Source organism: Rhinichthys klamathensis, unplaced genomic scaffold (assembly GCF_029890125.1).
Source record: "Rhinichthys klamathensis goyatoka isolate OS25496 unplaced genomic scaffold, OSU_Roscu_1.1 h1tg000011l_1, whole genome shotgun sequence".
NCBI classification, from domain to species: Eukaryota; Metazoa; Chordata; class Actinopteri; order Cypriniformes; family Leuciscidae; genus Rhinichthys; species Rhinichthys klamathensis.
Window position 1 is genome coordinate 21,087,795 of NW_026606564.1, and position 9,613 is coordinate 21,097,407.

Here is a 9,613-nt window from a genome sequence, read left to right on the forward strand (position 1 = left end):
GCAGATTAACCAGCTGACACACCTGTAACATGAAGTACCTGTGATGGCAGATTAACCAGCTGACACACCTGTAACATGAAGTACCTGTGATGGCAGATTAACCAGCTGACACACCTGTAACATGATGTACCTGTGATGGCAGATTAACCAGCTGACACACCTGTAACATGATGTACCTGTGATGGCAGATTTACCAGCTGACACACCTGTAACATGAAGTACCTGTGATGGCAGATTAACCAGCTGACACACCTGTAACATGATGTACCTGTGATGGCAGATTTACCAGCTGACACACCTGTAACATGAAGTACCTGTGATGGCAGATTAACCAGCTGACACACCTGTAACATGAAGTACCTGTGATGGCAGATTAACCAGCTGACACACCTGTAACATGAAGTTCCTGTGATGGCAGATTAACCAGCTGACACACCTGTAACATGAAGTACCTGTGATGGCAGATTTACCAGCTGACACACCTGTAACATGAAGTACCTGTGATGGCAGATTAACCAGCTGACACACCTGTAACATGAAGTACCTGTGATGGCAGATTAACCAGCTGACACACCTGTAACATGAAGTACCTGTGATGGCAGATTTACCAGCTGACACACCTGTAACATGAAGTACCTGTGATGGCAGATTAACCAGCTGACACACCTGTAACATGAAGTACCTGTGATGGCAGATTTACCAGCTGACACACCTGTAACATGATGTACCTGTGATGGCAGATTAACCAGCTGACACACCTGTAACATGAAGTACCTGTGATGGCAGATTAACCAGCTGAAACACCTGTAACATGATGTACCTGTGATGGCAGATTTACCAGCTGACACACCTGTAACATGAAGTACCTGTGATGGCAGATTTACCAGCTGACACACCTGTAACATGAAGTACCTGTGACGGCAGATTAACCAGCTGACACACCTGTAACATGAAGTACCTGTGATGGCAAATTAACCAGCTGACACACCTGTAACATGAAGTTCCTGTGATGGCAGATTAACCAGCTGACACACCTGTAACATGAAGTACCTGTGATGGCAGATTAACCAGCTGACACACCTGTAACATGATGTACCTGTGATGGCAGATTAACCAGCTGACACACCTGTAACATGATGTACCTGTGATGGCAGATTAACCAGCTGACACACCTGTAACATGAAGTACCTGTGATGGCAGATTAACCAGCTGACACACCTGTAACATGAAGTACCTGTGATGGCAGATTAACCAGCTGACACACCTGTAACATGAAGTACCTGTGATGGCAGATTAACCAGCTGACACACCTGTAACATGAAGTACCTGTGATGGCAGATTAACCAGCTGACACACCTGTAACATGATGTACCTGTGATGGCAGATTAACCAGCTGACACACCTGTAACATGAAGTACCTGTGATGGCAGATTAACCAGCTGACACACCTGTAACATGATGTACCTGTGATGGCAGATTAACCAGCTGACACACCTGTAACATGAAGTACCTGTGATGGCAGATTAACCAGCTGACACACCTGTAACATGAAGTACCTGTGATGGCAGATTTACCAGCTGACACACCTGTAACATGAAGTACCTGTGATGGCAGATTAACCAGCTGACACACCTGTAACATGAAGTACCTGTGATGGCAGATTTACCAGCTGACACACCTGTAACATGAAGTACCTGTGATGGCAGATTTACCAGCTGACACACCTGTAACATGATGTACCTGTGATGGCAGATTCACCAGCTGACACACCTGTAACATGATGTACCTGTGATGGCATTTTAACCAGCTGACACACCTGTAACATGAAGTACCTGTGATGGCAGATTAACCAGCTGACACACCTGTAACATGATGTACCTGTGATGGCAGATTAACCAGCTGACACACCTGTAACATGAAGTACCTGTGATGGCAGATTTACCAGCTGACACACCTGTAACATGAAGTACCTGTGATGGCAGATTTACCAGCTGACACACCTGTAACATGATGTACCTGTGATGGCAGATTTACCAGCTGACACACCTGTAACATGATGTACCTGTGATGGCAGATTAACCAGCTGACACACCTGTAACATGAAGTACCTGTGATGGCAGATTAACCAGCTGACACACCTGTAACATGAAGTACCTGTGATGGCAGATTAACCAGCTGACACACCTGTAACATGATGTACCTGTGATGGCAGATTCACCAGCTGACACACCTGTAACATGATGTACCTGTGATGGCAGATTAACCAGCTGACACACCTGTAACATGAAGTACCTGTGATGGCAGATTAACCAGCTGACACACCTGTAACATGATGTACCTGTGATGGCAGATTTACCAGCTGACACACCTGTAACATGATGTACCTGTGATGGCAGATTTACCAGCTGACACACCTGTAACATGAAGTACCTGTGACGGCAGATTAACCAGCTGACACACCTGTAACATGAAGTACCTGTGATGGCAGATTAACCAGCTGACACACCTGTAACATGAAGTACCTGTGACGGCAGATTAACCAGCTGACACACCTGTAACATGAAGTACCTGTGATGGCAGATTAACCAGCTGACACACCTGTAACATGAAGTTCCTGTGATGGCAGATTAACCAGCTGACACACCTGTAACATGAAGTTCCTGTGATGGCAGATTAACCAGCTGACACACCTGTAACATGAAGTACCTGTGACGGCAGATTTACCAGCTGACACACCTGTAACATGAAGTACCTGTGACGGCAGATTAACCAGCTGACACACCTGTAACATGAAGTACCTGTGACGGCAGATTAACCAGCTGACACACCTGTAACATGAAGTACCTGTGATGGCAGATTTACCAGCTGACACACCTGTAACATGAAGTACCTGTGATGGCAGATTAACCAGCTGACACACCTGTAACATGAAGTACCTGTGATGGCAGATTAACCAGCTGACACACCTGTAACATGATGTACCTGTGATGGCAGATTAACCAGCTGACACACCTGTAACATGATGTACCTGTGATGGCAGATTAACCAGCTGACACACCTGTAACATGATGTACCTGTGATGGCAGATTTACCAGCTGACACACCTGTAACATGAAGTACCTGTGATGGCAGATTAACCAGCTGACACACCTGTAACATGAAGTACCTGTGATGGCAGATTAACCAGCTGACACACCTGTAACATGAAGTACCTGTGATGGCAGATTAACCAGCTGACACACCTGTAACATGATGTACCTGTGATGGCAGATTAACCAGCTGACACACCTGTAACATGAAGTACCTGTGATGGCACTAGCAAATCCAGATAGTGCTTGATACCTGCAATTGATTTGAATGCTCTGTGTGAGGGTTCGGTATTCAGTCCTTCTCTCCGATTGATCCAATCCAGCTTTTATTTTACAATCATCGTCTCAAGCCAATTTCAGATTCACAGTCGAGAGCAATCTTGAGATAAGTGTGTCATGGAAAAACGGCGTGAGAGAGATGGATTCGAGTTTGGAGAGGTCAGACATACACAGACCATGACTCAAGATCGCTTCGCTCATCCAAAAATAGGAACTCCCAACAGTTCTTTCAAATTGCCTTGTAATAGGAACTGACCCTTTTTTTCAATGGTTTCATTAAAAGTAATTAAGCTGAAAGAAAGAGCTGCACCCGTGGGATTGTGGAAAAACGGCATATCTGCGTGAAAGCCACCCAGAAGGGCTCTCGTAAAAGCCTCCGCCAAACCGTGGCGCTGAGAGACGTGAGCTTCTGAAACGCTGTGCCCACACTTTATTCTGCTACTTTCGCAGGATTCTGGGTCAGGGAAACAACATTTCTGCTATTACTGCGTACTATTAGGCTGTAACACTGTTTATTTCATGTTTTTCCCCCTAATAATCTCATGCAAATTCACTCATGACTTAATGCGTGATGACGGACTGATGTACACATGGAGGGATGTAGCTCATGCAAGCTCTTGCCCATAGTCTCTCTTAATGCAGCGCATCGTTTATCTGAGTCTTCATTCATGGATCCTGCGAGAGGCTGGAAACACAGCTCATCTCCAGTTTGACACACACTGCCATCTTGTGGTTAAAAAAGTGATTATGACACCAATTCAAATTAAAAATGTAATATTTGCTACGTTTTGGGTTAAATGAATACAGGAAGAAAGCATATGATCTCCATACTTATACCTTGAGGCGATTAACCCTATAAATCAGACTATTCTTTTGAAAAATCATGAGTATTAAATATGACCATCAGGCTTTTGAGGAAGGTTTATTCATTCATCTCTCCATCATTGTGTTGCATTGCATTATGTTTTAAAACTAGAGCTTTGATCATAAACCTAAGCATTAAATATCATCTAACTAAGACATAGTATTGGCAGATATAGAAGACTGATATTTATCTTTAAGGTGACGTAGTTTCATTGGAGGCTACTTAAGTACTAAATAATATTAATTAACATGTACATGTAGCTATAGAGTTAAGCCGGTGCAAATCCTTAGTTATTTACTTGTGTTTGTAGTTATGCATAATTTACTGTTATTACTATAGTAAGTACTTGTAGAAATGTCTAAATATAATTAATATAAACTGTTAGCTTTATCTGTTATAAAGATCTCATTTAATTACATTACAAGCATCAGAATTTCATCTCACCCTATAAATATCAGCATCTGCACCAAACTGCATATGTTTTCCTCAGTAAAGCTCCATGCCTACATGTCATAGTCTACAGTAGTCAACATTTGAAGTGGATCAAAGCCTTTCATCAAAGTTATACATTAATTTTGAACAATACCTTATGTCTTAGGACAACTTTGATGAACTTCACATGTTGACTACTGTATATGAGCCATAAACGCCTGATGCATCAATAATAATAGGCCTATGCATCATGCAAACATTTTGAGATTTTGTCCAAAGGTTCAATAAACTGTCCCATTTAATATATATATAGCTATATTTGACTTGGCTAAAACCACAACCTTCATTCTGCAGAACAAATATTTAGTTATTTTATTTCGTTGTTTTTCTCACATTGTGCGGATATACTCTACTGATGTGCGCGATTTTTTTTTATTTTTTTATTATTACATATTTATTTCATTAATGCTCTGCATTTGCAGTGTAGTGTATTGTGGCCTGATATTTGCTATAGTTTGATGTGTTCCACGATCACGGCTGAGATGAATGCGTGTATTCACACGACCGTGATTTGCTCTCACCTCGCCGTCAGGACTGGCTCAGTCCACTTTAACCTGTGCCGGCCCAGCGGGGCTTGTTTACCCGAGCTCCTGCACGCAGTCAGTGGTGTGGAGGATCACTGGTCCGGAGCGAGGGAATCCCTCGGAGGAGCCGCCGGAGAAAGGGCCCATTCAGCGGCGCGGTGACGGATAGGTGAGTCTGTTTGCCTACACGCTGTTGACACAGGGACGCGTTTGGCTTGGTGGATTTGGGAATAAACCTTTCAGGGCTACTGGGGTCTTGCGAAACAATGCCAAACTGTTTGGTTTAAAGCCACATATTTCAGCTTTCCCACTGCTCTTCACTGGTTCTTATGTTTTGTACCGAGTGTTTTGAAACGGCTGAAATAATTTGTCTTCTAAAATCGTCTTCGCATTTTAGTATATCTTATTATTATTTAATTATTCATAAAAATAAAATAGTATCCAGTTTGTTTTGCCAGCCGGAAGTGGGCTGTTTTCTGTGAATGTGCGAGACATCCCGATCTAAATAATAACAAAGTGCCGTAAACGCAACTATTAGTATGCAAACTTGTGTGTTCATAATTACAATACATTATGATAAGAAATACCAGCTTGCTATATTAAGCAGCTTAACAAGCCGTTTTCAACTGCTAAAATAACTGGAAGCGGATGGGACCGGAAGCCAGACACTTTCAATTTACAAATGGCCGCGAACCCTCTCACGTGAAAAAGGGTGGATAATATTAGTAATATTCTATATAGGGAGGTCAGTATAGTATTATGAGACCATAATGAAAATCTGTGATGCCTTTAATTCTTAAAAAAAAAAAAAGTTTTAGTTTCCCTTTCAAGGGACCTTGAGCTGCGTGGAGACGCGGTGGGAACGCCCCTGTGTGTTGCGTCATGAAGCACACGTGTGGAGCCAGTCCAATGGTGTGACGAGCTATCTCTCTTCTGAGTCACTAAAGTTCGGACCTTACCCACCGAGCCTCTTAAAGCTACACCGACGCTGGTGGGTAAAGCGCATTCGGCAGCAGCATGCTGGCATACTATGTCTATTTTGCAAGCATATCAGGCTGGCCTGCTAAGGTACCTGAAAGTGAGGAAGTATGCGCGGACGCAATTCGAGAATACAGATCTGTCTCTTCGGGCCACCAAGGAGATGGCCAAGTCAGTTGGCCGGTCTATGGCAGCCCTGGTGGCCACGGAGAGACATCTGTGGTTAAATCTGTCTGATATGAAGGATAAAGATAGATCTGTCTTATGGACACTCCGCTCTCGCCTTCTGGCCTCTTCAGCGACTCTGTCAATAAGGTCGTCGAGAGGTTTCAGGAGGCGAAGAAACACGCAGCGGCATTTCGAAAGTTTCTTCCTCGTCGATCTATGGGCGGGAGCAGTCTCGGCCGTCTACTTGCTCCTCACATAAAGAGTGTGCTCCTTCCATCTCAGAGGACCACTTTTCTAGGCGTGGTTTGGGATTCGATGACGAAGCGGGCACGACTGTCCCCTGCTTGCACAGCGTCGATTCTCTCAGCCGTAAATGGGGTAAAACTAGGCCAGTCACTCACTGCGAAACAGTTTCAGAGACTGGTGGGTCTCATGGCAGCTGCGTCCAACGTAATAACTTTTGGCCTTATTTCCCGGCTCACACTTTTCTTATCCTAATTTTACAAGTTGCAAGTTACAAAAAACACACAAGTAGTGCTGACTGATTCTGATCACGGCCGGGTGTTCTCAAAGTCTGATTGACTTGGGTATTAAACAGACCCGGGGATGGCTAAATGGCTAACCATTTAAAATATAGACCCGAACCCGTATGGCTCCCGGGTCGGGTCCAGGGTCCTCGGCTCTCGGGTGCTGAAACAGTTGAAGCTAATGTGCTATATTGTGTCGAGGCTTCTAGTCAATCCGACACCCGTCTCCACGGTGACCCCTAGTGGTCAGAACAGTGTAATGCAACAAAAACCCAGGCCAAACATGCATAAAAACACCTTTTACAAATTGCAATTTTTTTTATTGAAAGTAAAATCTTTCAAATGCAAAATCTAATCATCTACCGGTAATAAGATTATCAAGAGTCTATGTTCTTTTATCAGTTGTCAGGGTTTGTTTAGTTTGTTCTATAAATAGCTCAGCAAAACAGGCCAATAAGAGACTATTAACTACCATTATTCATTTAAATTATACTAATATCTAATTAAAACGTCTACAAAAGTATAAAACTGATCACGTGACTCACTTTGATATACTGCATGAAGCAGTGTTTTGAAATTGCCATCACTACCTTTAAGTCCAACTAATTGCATTTAAATTTAAACTATAATACATTTTCATTTCAGCTGCAAATAACATGCAATTACGTGCCTTAAAGTATTCTTATTTCCATAATAAGTCCTCTTTATAAATGTGTGCTGAAAGTGTGCTTCTCTTTCACAAGGCAAATGTCATTTAGCTGTGAACTGTGTCAGATATCGGCATATCTTATCTGAGATCTCACTTCGAACACAAGCTCTTTAGATTCGCTGAGTGTAGTTTGTTCCGGATGGTGTTTTACTGGGAAGATGAAATGGTGCGCTGTTGAAGGAGGAACACACTGCTCCAGCCACAGGTGTCAATGAAGCGTGGGTCCGCAGCAGCGCCTCCGGCCGCACAGGAACGAGAGGAACGAGAGGAACTCGAGCGTGAGAGGAGGAATGCCCAGGCTGATACGCTCAGTGTAAACAAGAGCAGAGACACGGCGCTTCAGCAGTTCACACCACCACACACAAATCAAGTATTAATGAGCAAAGTGCGTCAGGAACGAAGGCAGGGAAGTTCGTTTCCACTTTAGAGTGCCAAGAAGAAAAAAATTAGGTTTACCTTGATAATGTGTCTATTTACACTTGTTGGCCGAGGCTGTTTACAGTGACTCGGCCAGAGGAAACCTGTCTGATAACAGAAGCAGAGTTAGGTCAGCTGACCAGAGTCTGAACCCGCCTCGTTCCTCTCACTTTCCCCATCGCATTTATTTTAAATACAAATGAAGAAGATATTCGAAAAGTGGAAATAAAGTGCCTAACGGGTGAGGTTAGACGAGGGCTTTACCCAGACAGCAACATGTTGTCCGGATGTGGGCCGGATCTGGGCCGACACCATGTTGCTGTCTGGGTAAGGATGGGGTTAGACGAGGGCTTTAGGACTGGGACAATAACGCAGCATCCATTTATGGTTTTTATATACATATATAATCATATACACAGAATATGTTGTTATAATTGCATACCGTTTTATAATAGGTGCAAATAGTACCTGCCACTGCAAGTATAAATAGCATCTAACAACTATTTGCAGGTTCTCATCATTATTATTTTCTATTCATAACTTTTCCTCCAACAGTTTCTGAAACATGAATCGTTTCTCTCATTTATATTATCTCTCGTGACCAAACAATGCTGGTTCGATTGATGTAGTCTTGATGAAGTTTGGGTGCCATGAAAGAACTAATTTAGTGTGTGTGTGTGTGTGATCTACGTCCCCTGCTCAGGCTTTCTGTGGCTCTGCTGGAAGTCTTCTTTCTTTTCCCTCAAGCTGTTCTTCAGAGCGGTTCTCAAGGTTTCATTTTCTTCTAGTTGCAGCGCCAGCCTGCATGGACAACAGACAGTACCAGTGATTCACTGTAGGCTGTTTCTCTTATATATTAACACACTCTCTACATTATGAAAACTGGTAAAACAAGAAACTTGTCTCAAATTCTAAAACGGTGAAATTTCTAATGGTAGTTCAAATAATGATGTTACGTGTCGATCACAATCTCCAGTGTATTGGTTTAACAGAGTCACATGATCGACCACAAACAAAGCCTCAATTTCTGTCCAATCACGTGAGAGATTTGCTTTGTACTTGCCATATGCAACTCTGTTAATCATATATGTGTACATTAATCTTCTATTACATCATATTTAATTTGATTATTTCATACTGGCATTTTTTACCACACTTAAAAGGGTGAATGAATTTAGCAGAGGGAGAACACACACACACACACACACACACACACACACACACACACACACACACAGGCTGTTAGGCTGTTATTTGTGCACACAGCACTGACTCTATCTATGGAGTGTGTCTGTTTCATCAGGTTCTTCCACACGCTTGTGTCTGCTTTATCTTTAGCTATCCACCAGATGGCGCTGTTCTCAACACTCTCAGCTGTGAATCACTTTGTGTCAGTGCTTTATGAGGCTTCATTTCCCCTTCCCTACACTGACATCTGCACTTCTTTAGCAGTGCTGACCAGATCACACAGATTAAGTAAACGACCATGCTTTAGTCATGTAAAAAAAAAAAAAAAGGTATTCAACAAAAATTCATAGTTTTTGTTAACGAAATGAACACTAGTG